The 15452-nt window shown below is 50.4% G+C and overlaps 1 protein-coding gene across 2 annotated transcripts in view; it reads right to left on the bottom strand.

Moving 5' to 3' along the window:
- ARHGEF7 (Rho guanine nucleotide exchange factor 7) overlaps positions 1 to 15452 on the bottom strand; it is a 1058374-nt gene that overhangs the window by 653857 nt on the left and 389065 nt on the right. The gene's annotated exons all lie outside the window — the stretch shown is intronic.

Here is a 15452-nt window from a genome sequence, read left to right on the forward strand (position 1 = left end):
TGCTCTCCTGCCCCCTGGCTGTGTGAGGGTGGCTCTGTGTAGGGGTGTAGCTATTGGCATTGTAAATGACAATGCCATATATTTATGATTTAAAAAAAAAAGAAATGTCATGAGCAATGCCAATAGCTCTACCTTTAATGATGCAGAGACCATTGCATTGTAAATGCTTGTTATTTTTACCACGTAGTTACATACATAGTGTCTCACACGTCTCTATTTTGCCCAGAGCCCTGTCAGACCACTCCCCAGTCTTACTCAAGCTGCACATTGGGCCTTAAGAACCTCTGGGACTCGAGCTACCAAGACATCCTTTGATAGGCAATCTCAGACTACCTTATGTCCAATGTGGCCTCTGCCCCCTCCAGTGACATTCTGTGGGAAGCTCTTAAATCCTCAATCTGTGGGGTAGACATCAGCTTTCGTACAGGCAACAAGCATAAATGTCTCACCCAAATAGTACAATTAGAAAATCATCAGAGGTCCCTCAAAGCCAAAGCGGTTAAGACCTAAGATCCGTTACCACAGCGCAATCTCCTCCAGATACAACAACAAATCCATCAACATCTCACTAACGAGGCACAAAAGATCTGGCTAGCGATTCAACATAGAATCTATCAATGGGGTGACAAATAAAATAAAATACTCCATCGGCTGAGCCAGGCTGCGATGTCCCCCACCACTGTGCTGGCGCTTTGTGATGCAGACGGAGTCCTCTGTACTACCCTTGATGCAGTGGTCCAAGAGATTGCGGCCTACTATGCCTTCCTTTATGAGGAGAAAGAACTCCTTTTGAGTGCTATGATAGGGAAATTTTTAACCAACAAACCTCCTAAATGGCTTCCAGACCGCATACGGGACCAGCTAGGTGCTTCCATTACCATAGAAGAACTTGGTGCCTCGTTAGCCAATATACACCCCGGCCGGGCGCCTAGCCCAACGGCTTCCCCAGTGACTTCTTACAGCCACACATGGCACAGCTTGGCCTACACTTGCTAGAACCACTCAATGAGGTTCTGGAGTAGCGCGTTTTACCTGTCGCATGGCGCCAAGCCGACATTGTGGTGTTCCTCAAACCTGGCTGCCCCCAGAAGAACCCTTTTCTTACCGCCATACCACCATTCTCCATTTTAAGCCCAAACTCTTGGACAAGGTACTTGCAGGTCGTCTTCGCACGTGTATCCATGAGTTAAACCACCAAGACTAGACCGGCTTCATGCCACACCGGTCTACCCGGCATAATATTAAACGAGTTCACAATGCCATCGCGAAGGCCCCGGAGTTGGGCCATCCTGCGGCCATCCTCCTGGCCGACATAGATAAGGCGTTTGACTCCTTAAGTTGGACCTACCTATTCCAGCTCCTCCAATCCCTCAACTTAGGTCCGCGCTTTTTGTCTTGTGTACAATTATTTTACACAGAGCTCTCAGCCTCTGTGCGGGTAGCTGGTTTCCGGTTGACACCCTTACCAATACATCAGGGCACGAAGCAGGGTGCCCTTTGTCCCCATTGTTATTTGCACTGGCCATAGAGCCTTTAGCTACATGGGTGCGGAGAGACACCCTAATTCGGGGGTTCTAGTGGTCGTGGAATCAATAGGATGACATGTTGTTCTTGACTGATCCCGGGTTTTCTGGCCCCCAGGACCTCCAGAAACTCCGGGTGTTTGGGAAGAACTCCAGCCTTGGGGCCAATCCAACTAAGTCACTGTTGTTTACTGTATGCAGAGACCAGGGGAGCAGCTACTGGGCCGCTCAGGTATCCCATGCTACTGAGGGCTTCACATATCTAGGAATTTTCATTTCACCATATCCCACGATATCGTGGGTGCATAACAGTAATCCGTTGCTCTCGAGTATCCAAGAGGAGAATAAGATGTGGCCCCCTCTATTGCTGTCCTTGAATGGGCGTTCAGCAATTTTTAAGATTGTCTACCTGCCCGTGTACTTTACCGTCTACAACATTTCCCATACAATATTCCATGCGCATGGTTCACCCAAGTAAATGCACTACTGAATAATTTTCTATGGGGAGGGGGCCCTGTCCGAGTTGCTCTAGGAACCTGCACCCAGTTGACGTACAGTGGCTGAATTGCGGCAGGCGATATGTATGCCTACTATGCAGCATCCCACCTGTTGAATATCAATGAGTGGTGGTACTGCTCATATGCTGATCTAGTATATGCCGTGGAGTGACTTGGGATGGAGGGTACACCCCTCTTGAGCCTCCTCTACAGTTACATAAACCTAGACGTTTTGCCCCCGCCAGCAGAACTGTCTTTCAGCTCTGGCGCTATATTGTAAAGAAAATGGGCTGGGATGGATGCCTGACGCAGACGACCCCTCTGTGGCAGGGCACTTACCTGCGACCCGTCACCGAATTTCCAGGCTTCCATGCAGGAGACCTCCTCGGAAATTCTACCCTGGGGGACATTATGCAGGGATCCACCCTCCAATCTTTTCAGCAACTGCAAATAGAATATCATTTGCACCGGACACAGTTTTACAAATATCTGCAGTTGAGAAATGCCCTGACTCCTCTAATTCGCTCGATGAGTAGCCTACCGGAATTTCACCCACTTGAGGGTCGCTTACTAATGAGTGCGCATAAGATTCGGCAGAGCTACTAGAAACTGATTACCCACACACAAACCACATTACACGAAACCCGAGAGGCATGGGAATCTGACTTCCCTGACATTACAGACGATGACTGGACAGAGTCCCTCGCTACTCCCCGCGGAGCGACTATTGCCACACGATATCACCTTATCCAGTTTAAATAGCTTCACCGAGCATACCTCACCCGCTCCTGCCTCCGGAGGATGGGCATCATCTAGTCCCACCCATGCCTCAGATGCGGTGAATCGGAGGGTACCTTCTTCCACGCCGTCTGAAGTTGTGGGGCGCTGCAACAGTTTTGGCATAAAATATAGTCATGCCTGGGTTGGGTCTTGTCCTGGAGTCTCCCATTTGACCCTAAGCTTTCCTTACTCCACAGTACGGAGGGGATAGGTAGAAATCACTACAAACACTGGCTGTTTTTGAGCCTCACACTTGCCAAGCAGGACATGGCCCAAACGTGGAAGGGGGCCCCCCCTCCAACAATGGGTGGGTGGAGGGCGCCCATATACAGATGCATAGGGGCTGAAATCGTGGTGTATCAGGCGCATAGCTGCCCACAGAAACAAAGGAAAATATGGTCCCATTTAGCGACGTATCACGGCACAGACTTGCCCCCCCTCCTGCCATCTATCTAAACCCAGCAATCACATCTAACTGGGCCATATACAGACATCATGAGTCGTTCTGTCATCTTTACACATACACCTGGACACATTACTTACAGTGAAACACGTAGTAAACTGTGCCAAGTTGTAGTTATTGGGCCTGGACGCTCACAGGCTAATTTGTTGTTTAGATATAATTGGTACTATCTCATTCAGACTGCATCTGTAACCTATGCTCGGGGCACCAAACTCATAAAATTTGTTATTAAAAAAACAAACTTTCGATCATACTTTGTCCACACAATGACAGAAATATAGTTCCTGTAACTCATTGTCTGGGTTCCTGCTAAATCCTCATTGACAGCGTAAGCTTCGTACTGCTTTTTAAGTCTGGTGTAAAGAGAACTTTAAGTGTCTCACCAGCAACACATTTTATCAAGAAAAAGAAAAAAAATACAAATATTTAAATTATGCTTAGACTTCGGTCAGTCCTCTTCTTCCATTAGTCTGATCAGGTGTCATTCAAATTTTACTTCCGCCCAACCACAACACTGAGCAGTGGTTCAGCCCACTTCAGCCACTGCTCTCTACGCTGTGGGTGACGGCATTTTGCTCGTCCACCTGTGTATCAGTCTTAAAGTAGTTTACTTAACAATCAAAACTGTTAGACCAATTATAGCTTTGATGCTATGCTTTTTTATGCTAATTATATGCTTCCACTTTTACTTTGTATTTCATATATCTCAATTATAAATTCCAAGCTTGTCACGGTCAAATCTATGGATTTTGACAATACTCGTTTCTATTGTGCGTTGTTGTCATGGTCATTGAAAAAAATAACATTTCTCCGCTTCATATGCAGAAAACACCATTCACCACCAGATGGCAGTGTTAGCTCATAGTTAACTCATCACGATTACAGCTGTGTAACTGTATTTGTATCTATAAAACGTAACCATGCAGCACACAAAATGATGGGTTTGCGAGTTTTAAGGGGGCAGTAAGGTCCTGAAAACATACAGAGATTAAAATAAAAATGTAGAAAATACAGAATGAAAGCGGCACTGAATGTTGCATCTTACCAGACTGAATATGCTTGGTAGATAGGAAATTGCAGAACACAAGTTGACAAATCATCATCTTGCCAAATCGATTGATAACAAGCATTTACAATGCAATGGTTTCGCCTTTGGAAAAGTTAGAGCTATTGGCATTGTAAATGACAACATTTGTATTTATGTGTTGTTTTTGCTAAACCATAAATAAATGGCATTGTCCTTTACATTGCCGAGAGCTTAATCTCTCGCAAATGTGAGACCTCAGCAGACAGCAATTACTACCACACACACACACCTAGAGCCACACACGCACACCCAGAGCCAGCCACACCCACACACACCCAGAGCCAGCCACACCCAGAGCCAGCCACACCCACACACACCCAGAGCCAGCCACACCCAGAGCCACACACACACACACACACACACACACCCACCCACACACACCCACCCACACACACCCAGAGCCACACACCCACACCCAGAGCCACACACACACACACACACACACACACACACAGAGCCACACACACACCCAGAGCCACACACACCCACAGCCACACACACCCACCCAGAGCCACACACACCCACCCAGAGCCACACACACCCACCCAGAGCCACACACACCCACCCAGAGCCACACACACCCACCCAGAGCCACACACACACTCAGGAGAGCAAGCACAGCGAGGGGGCAGGGAAGCAAGCACAGCGAGGGGGCAGGGAAGCAAGCACAGCGAGGGGGCAGGGAAGCAAGCACAGCGAGGGGGCAGGGAAGCAAGCACAGCGAGGGGGCAGGGAAGCAAGCACAGTGAGGGTCAGAGAAGCAAGCACAGCGAGGGGGCAGGGAAGCAAGCACAGCGAGGGGGAAGGGGAGCAAGCACAGCCAGGTTGCAGGGGAGCAAGCACAGCCAGGGGAAGGGGAACTAGGGGGCGGATGCCCATCATCTGCACTGGCACACCTCCGCAGTGTGCCGTCACAAAGATACACGGTACAGGACAAACATCAACTGCAACCTACGTGTCTGATATGCACACCTAAAAGGAACAACTGCACTCCTAACTCCCAAGTGCCAGCAGACACATAAATCGTGTGTACACAGAACCATTTCAGGAACCTTTTCTTAGCGCCACCAACTCACCTTCACACTCGGGCAACTCTCCAGGCGGGGCACAAGCTAGACATCCACTAGCAGCTTTTGAAGCAAAGAGGAGTATGTAGTCGAGGAGTACCAGCCATGTCATTACAGATAACCTCTTAAAAAAGTAATTTCTAAGTACTTGGAAACTGAGCAAAAAAGGGTCCCAAAAAAAAGTGCAAAAATGTAAAGAAAAAATGCATATAATTCAAAACAGGCTTAACTTTTAGCAGTGTTTTAAATGTTTGAGACTGCGTCTTACAACAGGCTTATCACATGAAGAACATCAAAACCTTATTTTAAATAACCCTAGGAACCACGTCTGGGATCCCTCATGGAATGGATAATAAAAACGGTAGAGAGGCTCATCACAGAATGGTGCACGACTTAGCAGTTTTTCTACAGAGATCCACACACATCCCCTGTCGCCTAGTCCTCCAAACTCAGCACACTTTAATATAAAGAGATAACGACTTCTGCAAAGTTAACTAGGCAATGTGCGACACAACACACAAACCTAAAAGGATCAGTTTTAGGAAAGCAACTACAAAAACAAGGGACAAAAAATAATGACAGAAAACCAAGGAAGAGAGATGAATGAGATTGGACAAGGGTGTGTGTGAGAAGCCCTCTAGTCGCATCCCTCACTCTAACTCATCCAAGCAATGAGAGGGGTCATCTCTCTTTAAACAAGCAACATCAAGTCACTGCATGTGCAAGCAGCTACTTGCAAGCACAGAAATAGCCACAAAGCAATCCATATTCAGTTTGCATCCACCAACAGCATGTCACAGTACAGCTCTGCCATGATTTTGACTACATGCAACACCCTCATCTAATCAAGCTTCGTGTGTTCTGGCAGCATAATTACCTTATCATGCAACATTGAGGTACTTTGACTTCATGAGGATGCCGAATCAGAATCTGTCAGAGGGTGGCTGTGACCTCACCTCTGCCACCTTCACAGGTCCTGGATGCATATAGGGCCCTCCTTCTCCAACCACTTCTTGTGTAGGCTGACTGCATTCACTAACCCACCAATACAATCCTAGTGTGGGCCGCTTGTGTGTATGGACTTCGCCTCAACAGATATCACCTGTCACAGCTGCTTGCAGAAACCTCGCTCTTCAATACTGGCATGCTGTATCTGAATCCAGTAACCTCACCACTGAGTTCTTGTGAGAGTCTGCCGCATTGTTGGACCATGCCAGCGCGATCTTCACACATTCTTGCGGCATGCAGCCACCAAACCATACAGTCCTTGCAAGTTCTGGGTGCACACAGTAAACTAACTACAGAATCTTGTGCTGACATGTTTGTGCCTTACATCTGCAATTTTAGAATGTTCTGACAGCAGACCGTGATCTCACAGTAAACTCTTTCTACAATAGGCAGAGATCTTACCATGCAATCCTAGCATGTTCTGGCTGTGTGCAGTGAACTACAAAACCTTGTTTGGGCAGGCTGCATGCTGTGCCCTCTCATCACAGACCTCCTTGGCAGTAACAGAGTTGGATGAAGCTTCATTTGACGATCATCTTGATTTCAGTTTGCCCAATAAGGCTCCCTCCAGAAAGCATACTGCTTGATAATATGAGATGCTTTCGTCAGGCATTGCCATATCCACTTGCAGTGCTGTACATCAGCATGTACCGTTGGAACTACAGCATGAAGGCTCAACAGGACACTACACACCGTACTTACGGAAGAACTGAGCGGTGCACTCCCAGCTCAGCAATGGTGCAATGTGCTCCCTGTACAATAACTGTTACACACAGTACTATCCATTCTCCTCAAAACAGTATTACTGCTCCTCACAGCACTGCGATGTGCTCACCTCAGCATTACTGTTTTCCACCCAGCAGAACCCACCGAAATGATAACAAAAAGTTTGCTTCACACAGCACCACATTCCTCCCTGCAGCATTACCCCTGCACACAGCACTACCACCCTGCTCATCATGACACCAACGTCTCCATACACAGCTCCTCGCCCTGTGCTGTAGGCCCATCCCTCACCCAGCTCTGTGCAAGCAGCCGTGTCTCACACAACACTTAAAAGCTGAAAGTGCAGACAAAACAAACGAGGGGGAGGAGCGCCTTGAATCAGAGGTGAAGGTGGGGCAGCCTGCCAAGATGAAGACACGAGATTCCATGGAGAAAAGGAGGGTGGAAGGGGGCGGGGGTAAGGAGGGCTGAGATGGGAGATGGAAGAGAGGAGACTGGAAACGATCGCAGCGCTGGAGACAGAGTGACTGACTCCGGATCAGCCAGCGCTGTAGAAATGATCCAAGTAGAATCGTGTCGGGGGCTGAGGGGGCGCTGGGACTTGCATAGAGAAACTTGTGAACTGAATCACCTGACAGTGGGAGGGGGGACGGGCACACGGACAGCGGGAGGGGGGACGGGCACACGGACAGCGGGAGGGGGGACGGGCACACGGACAGCGGGAGGGGGGACGGGCACACGGACAGCGGGAGGGGGGACGGGCACACGGACAGCGGGAGGGGGGACGGGCATACGGACAGCAGGAGGGGGGACGGGCACACGGACAGCGGGAGGGGGGACGGGCACACGGACAGCGGGAGGGGGCACGGGCACACGGACAGCGGGAGGTAATATCCCTTAAATGCACCTTCTAAGGCCATCTTTGATGGCTGAAATAGGAGTTTACCCAGTGTGAAAAAACAACCCTTAAAAAAGCAAAGAAAATCACCTCTTATGTAAAGTGCATCCTCGTTGCGTTGCGCTCACAGCTAGCTTCCTTTCCCAAATCCCCTTATGTGCCTGAAATTCCTGAGGCAACACCACGTGTGTCGTCATGAAATGCACGGTGGATCCAGGCGCATAAGCACACGGTGCGCTTTGGAATATGATAGCAGAGCTACACAAACACATTGTTCCTCCATGCTGCCCAGGCCGTGCCAATATCTGCTGCAAGCAGCACTTTTCATGTTTCCCTCTGGCACACTTTTAGCTTAACAAGGCTTTTCTCCACATAAACAATACAGCAAATGTTCTGAAATCTCATTAAAAACAATCACGCTGTGCACGGTTGCACTTTACAGGAGTACAAAGGCAGCGGCGCTGCACAGGAAGAAACAGCACTGTTCACATGAAACCAGCAGGCACCAAGCAGCGCTGAAATCCTTCGGTGACGAAAAAGGCAACAAGCATTTATAATAAAAACATGTAGGAAAATTAAACAAGCATTTACGACAAAAACGTGTAGGAAAATTAAAAAACTCACCTCAGGGAGTCGGCTCGGAGTAGGGAGCGGGTCAGGTCTGCGTCCTCACAGGGAGAGCCGTCCGGCTGGTGTGAGGAAGGATGCCGAAGGAAAAAAAAAAAAAAAAACCCGCCCACCGCCGCCTGACGTGGGCAAAAAGAGAAAAATTCTACGGATCGCCCACCAATCGCCCCGAACAATGACGGACGCCTCTCTGTTCCAATGGCTAGCCTCCATTTATGAAGCTAGCCAATGGAACAGAGAGGCCGGACAAAGCCCCATACTAGTTAACAAATTTTTCGCCTGCGCAAAACGCTGCTTGTGCAGCTGTTCGCCAGGCGAAACCTGAAAATTTAATGTTTATAAATGTCAAATTGTCCAAAAAAAAGCCAAGCGGGAAGATGGTTTGTGATTCTAACTAAATGGGTTTGTTTTTAATTTCAACTTCTAATGACATCCATGGAGGAACGAAAATGAAGCAAGAAAGCACAAATGAGAAAGAACTAAAAGAAAAAAGATAAACGGGATAAATGGGAAAAACGCGCCGTAGTGTGGGATTTGGTGGAGTATATGACGGGGGAGGAAGAGGGGTGGAGAAAGAGCCCGTAGAAGAAAAAGTTTACAAATACTACGAATCAGATCGATCAGAGCAAACCCAATATCCTAAATACAAATAGATAGGTGGGGCGGGGACAGGCGGAAGTAAATTAAAGCAAGGATTTACCATGCAATCGGTCTCACCTTTGGGCCTGAAGCAGCACAATATTATGGGTACAGCAACATTTACTGGTGCATTAAAAGCGCCCGGCTACGGAGGAGCCACGCGCCGGTCCAAGATGGCCGTATGAGTAGTCAGCTCCGCCGGACCTGTCCCCCTGCCTTAATATCCTGTTATTTATCCTGTTGACCGACCCTGCCGCCAGTCTGCGGAAGATAAGCGGTGCACAGTAGGGAGACTCTGACCCCGCTGCGACATCGGGGGCCGGAGATACGCATCTTGACGTTTGAGGCCCATCTATTGCTTGGAGCCTGGGGCTCGATTTCTGCGGAGAGCAGCCGTGAAGAGGCAGAGGAAGGGCGGAAGAGGAGAAAGCGCGATCGGAGCAGGGGGCGGGGGGCCCGGAGAGCGGAGGTATTGACTGCTCCTGGAGGGACCGAGCTGTTGGAAGGACCCACTCAAATTGCCCTGGCGGGGGCATCTGTTGCTGTGGGGATCAGAGCGGAGGAGCCGCATGTATCTTGGCCCTGAGGGGGACCGGCTACATGGAGGCCCGCATTGGTTGACTGCTGACTGTTTGCAGCCAAGGCCCACATGCGTGGGCCCGTACTGCTCTCCGGTCGCATGCCTGGTTGGGCGCCCGAGTGGTCGCGGCTTGGAGTAGTGGCTGATTTTCACTCATGAGGCAGCAGAGGCGAAGTGACATCTGCCAGTGGCTGGTTATTTGGAGGAGTGCCCCCTGCTGAGCCACCCTTTTTGAACCCCATGCACGGGGCTGTCTCCTCCAGTGGGAGGCATATCGTGGGGGCACGTGAGCATTGTTGACTGGACGTTGTGGGGGGCCCCTTGCTGCGGAGCCGGATTGGCCGACCTCTCACGCTGGTGGTGTGTCGACAGTTGGCCCTGCGGGGCCTGGACAGGTGTGATACGAGACTCCGGACTGGCACTTCTACCTTTTCCCCCAAAGCGGCTGTCCAGCTGTGATTTGGCTGTGGCCGTCTGGGCCTGCGGCTCTCCTGCGGCCGGCTCTGCCTGTTCTGTACCAAGTCCAGCTGCTCTCAAATAATCACGGCCTTCGTGGCCGGGCTTGTCCAGTGACTCGCTCTGGGGCTCCAGCCGATTGGTTGCGTTGACCGGTCATTCATCGTTGCCATTTCTTGGTGGACTGCATGACGCCGCTGCGCTTGGTGGAGCGGAGAGGCCCGGGGGCCCTTGAGGAGGCATTTCAGATGGCGACTAAACCCGATGTTGACAAGCAGCAGTCCAGGACCACCAAGGGGTCTTGGCATATCCAGACCAACAAGCTAGACTGCTACAAGATGCCCAGGGAGTCTCCGCTGGAGTTGAGGAGGATTCAGTGGATGGGGGGGAACTCCACTGGTCCGCCGACGCTGCTCGGCGTGATGGCGGCTATCGATGGTGTCAAGTCGTCCCTGGGACAAAAGATGAAGTCACTGGACAATAAACTGGACACTGTCACCTTCGAGGTCAATCTCATCCGCACGGACCTCACTAAAGCAAATGAAAAAGTCAAGTCTCTAGACATCAAGACTGCCAGCTTAACGGACAACGTGGCGTTGCTTCAGCAGCAGATGTGGGACCTCAAGGCTTCTAGTGACCTCACCAATAAGAAACCGGATGAATGCGAAGGGAGAGCTCGACGGAACAATGTTCGAATTATTGGTGTTCCAGAGAAAGCCGCAGATTTGTTTGTCGAGGACATCATCCTCAACTATCTTAAGCCCAAAGGACTAGGCAACTTCTTCACGATCGAGCGGGCACACAGGGTGCCGGGGGAAGACCCAGGCCTGGAGCACCCCCTTGCCTGATGATTGCAAGGGTGTTGAACTTTAGGGATCAAGACGCTATCCTGCAGGCTTCCCGATCGGGAGGCCCCCTGAAATATGAAAACGCTACCCTTTCCTTTTTTCCCCGACTTCGCGCAATCTGTCCAGAAGCAGCGCCAAAGTTTCCTCGGAGTGAAGAAGAAGCTCAGAGACAGAGGTCTGAAATATGCAATGATGTTCCCGGCCCGGTTGAGGGTGGAGGTCGAGGGAAGAGCCTGGATTTTTGATAATCCGGAGGTGGCATCAGACTGGTTGGACAGTCGTCACCCAAATGGCCCGGAAGGGCAAGATCGAGATGGTGGTGGAGGCCTACAGAAGCAGGAATGACGGAGACCACAGTTTATATGGGACTATCGAGACGGTCAGGTAGTGGGTCTCACCCACGTGTATTCCTTCTGACTTGATCCCGTGGGCCAAGAGCTGTGGCAGACAGAGTGATGGCCTTTCAGAAGAGGGGTGGGGTGGGGGGGGGGGAGACAGGGTCCTGGTTTCCTCCTCCTTTCTACTTTTAGTTAGTCAGTAGTTTAGATTAAGGGGCGACAGGCACACTGCCAGTTGGGGATGGGCAGAAGCCATGAGCAGGGGTGGGGGTTGGGAGGGCCGGGGGTTTTGGTGTTTGAAGATTTGTTTGTAATTTGTTTAGTTTCTTTAACATCAGGTGACAAGGATGTGATTGTATTGATTCCATACCAGAATAATGTTGAATGTTAGACAGGGATCGGAGATAAATGTGCTTAGTTGGAATGTGCACAACCTGGGGGATAACATTAAGAGAGGAATGATCAGCCAATTTGTCAGACGGCACTCCCCGGATGTTGTTCTGCTACAAGAGACGCACCTGATAAATAATTTTGCATGGCCCTGCATAGAGAGGGCTATAAGTTGGTGGCACAGGGAGGATTCACTTTGGGGTCGAGGGGTGTTGGTGTATTGGTGAAAAATTATTTTCCCCTGGCTATTCAGGCTACTTGGACTGACAAGCGTGGTAGATACACTGGAATATCAGGGCAGTGGGAGGGGAGGACAGTCACCTTTGTTTCTATCTATGTTTCACCTGGCCTCCAATCTGATACGTTCCAAGATCTGGGCTCCATTTTCCTGACTCTGCCCCTGGGCCTCCTGGTGATGGGAGGTGATTTTAATGCAGTAATAGAAGGTGAGGTCGATTGACGTCCCACTCGGGTGCTGAGACCGGCACAGCGGTGGTTCCCTGATTTCCTAGAAATGACAGGGCTGGTGGATGGTTGGAGGGCTCATAATCGGAGTGGGGTGCAATATACGCAAGTGTCCGCCGCACACCATAGCCTGTGCAGGATAGACTACGTGCTGGTGCCAGCTGCTCAGACCTGTACTGTTCGGGAGGCGCATCGCTTGGGGAGAGGCATCTCGGACCACTCACCAGTTTGGCTCCGGTTAGAGATGCACCATTTCAATGTAGGCAGGGTCGCACCTATTAATGCGTGGCACCTGAGAGACCCAGCTACCAAGAAAGGAATAGTTAAAGTTACGGACAGGTACTTTCAGGAGAATCAGGGTACGGTAGAATCAACACAGACCCTATGGGAGGCATATAAAACAGTCATCCGTGGGTAGGCCTTATCACTGATTGTTAAAAAAAAGAAGGAGTGGCTGGCAGAACTAGAGAAGGCAGAGGAGGAAGTGGTTAGATTGGAAAGAGAAGTGTCTCGGGCGGTGACTCCAGAGGGACTAGTCCCGCTAAAACTGCGACAGGATGAGTTTAAGGGACTAGCTAGGGACAAAGCCAAAGTGCAGAATGAGGAGACACAAAGTAGGGTGCATGAGCACCGGGACAAAGCTGGGAAACTGATAGCATGGCTCGAGAGGGGAGAGTGGGCATCGCGGCTGGTCCCGGAATTGCATGGGGAGAACTTCAGCAAAATAACGGATCCGCAGGCGGTGGCAGATAGCTTTGCGGAGTATTATAGTGGGGTGTACACCTTGAGTGGGGTGTATACAGAGGTGGACAATGATCAAAGACATCCAATTACCCACACTTTCGGAGGAAAACCGGAAATATCTGGAATCTCCACTCACTGACAACGAGGGTGCGCAGGCCATAAGGGGAGTGCACTCAGGGAAGGCCACGGGACCGAACGGAATTCCCATAGAAATGTGTAAGTTGAGTGCCAATAGGATTGCTCCATTCCTCCGGTCCATATTCGAGGAAAGCAGGGAGAAGGGTCAGCTTCCATATGACCAGCGGGTGGCAAACATTGTGGTCATTCACAAAGTGGGCAAACCCAGGACGTGTTGTTCATCTTGTAGACCTATCTTGTTATTAAACGCCGAGCCTAAGGTCCTGGCAAAATACCTGGCGACAAGACTGGCTAAAGTTATCACATCCTGGATACACGCAGACCAATCCGGTTTTATGCCGCATCGAAACACGGCCCTCAATCTGCGCCGGCTGCATGGGGTACTCGGTAGGACTCCGACTATTTGGGAACCAGCGGTGCTAGTGTCCCTAGACGCTACTATGGCATTTGATAGGGTCGAATGGCCCCATCTCTTTGCTGTATTGGGGAAGCTGGGTTTAGGTCCTGAGTTTATTAATTGGGTGCGCCTTTTGTATGCAACCCCCTTGGCCAGAGGAGTCGTAAACAATCGTAAGTCCTCTGACTTTCCCCTTGGCAGGGGCACGAGGCAGGGATGTCCCCTGTCCCCGCTCCTTTTTGCATTGGTCCTAGAGCCGCTGGCGGCGTGGGTCCGTTGGGACCGTTCAATACGTGGCTTGCGCTGCATGTTGGAGTGGGAGGATAACATTTCATTATATGCGGACGATATTCTGCTTTATCTTACCAACCCGAGGGGGTCCCCGATATGTTTTCTGGACGTGCTTGCTCTCTTCGGGAGGCACTCAGGATTCGCAATAAATTGGTCAAAGTCGGTACTTTTTGTTCTCAGAGACGACCCGCCGGTAGTCCTGAATTCTTGCCATATACGAATTGAGGCAGTAGGGTTCAAGTACCTCTGCATTTACGTGACGCTTGACCCGAAACTACGCTTTGCTAACAACCTGGGCCCCCCTCGGACTCGCTTTAGGGGAGATGTGGCGCGTTGGAAGGCGCTTCCGCTCTCCCTTCTGGGTAGAGCAGTCCTTTTATAATGCGGGGCCTTCCCCGGTTCTTGTATGCCCTTCAGAATGTAATAGATCCGGTTCAGACTTCCTACTTCAGAGACGTGGAGGCCCTACAGAGACAGCTCCTCTGGGATGGTAAGCCCCGCATAGCGTTCTCTAAACTTACTCTTCCCTGGTACAACGGGGGGATAGGACTGCCGGATCTACGGAAATACTACTGGGCTTCTCAGTTGGCGGCGGTGAACCACGTTATATATGGGGCACCTGGGATCGTCATGGACCGTTTGCAGGTGCCAGGGGGCGACTTCACTAGAGCGCTATATGCTAGACCTCGCCGGTTCCCCCTTACGGGACCCACAGCCCATGCAGTGTAGGAGGGGCTTGCGGCCAATAGACATCTCAAGTAGGAAGGGAAACTCATGCTGGCCACCCCGTTGTGGAGCTCTGAGAAACTGGGGAGTTTATGGAAGTCTAAAGGCTTCGACAAATGGGACCTCATAGGGATTACCCAGATTAAGGATGTCTGGGGAGGGGACATGGTCCACACATTTAAAATCCCTTAAGCAACAATACCACCTTCATTACCGTGAACACCACCGTCATCTTCAGGTTAGTCATGCATTGCATACGCATATTCCCAGGGGCACAATACTCCCCAACGCTTCCCCCCTCGAGGACATGGCTTTGGATGGTCACCTCCCTGAGAGGACCATCTCACTAATATAAAGGAAGCTTATTAATAACATTGAGGACCCGTTAGTACTCCTAAAATCACACTAGAAAAAGGATGGGCTGGAGTTAGATGATGAGGAATGGCGGGAGGCAGTTTCCTCTCCGCGGGTGATAGCGATACCGATTAGGCTCAGGCTGGTACAATTAAAGATCCTGCACAGGTCGTATGTCACAGGACCTTGTCTGGTCCGTATGGGTCGCTCGGAGGGCGGGGAGTGTAGGAGGGGGTGTGGTGAACTCAGAACGTTCATGCATATTTTGTGGCACTGTACTGTGGTGCAGACATACTGGGGGAAGATCCATGACACTTTGCGGGATGTCCTGGGGGTGGAGTTGAGGCGGAGGCCTGCAGGTGTATCTTGAACATTTGGGAGCCTACAGATCTGAATGCATATAGGAAGTA

The sequence above is a fragment of the Lissotriton vulgaris genome, chromosome 8, assembly GCF_964263255.1.
Source record: "Lissotriton vulgaris chromosome 8, aLisVul1.2, whole genome shotgun sequence".
Classification (NCBI taxonomy): Eukaryota; Metazoa; Chordata; class Amphibia; order Caudata; family Salamandridae; genus Lissotriton; species Lissotriton vulgaris.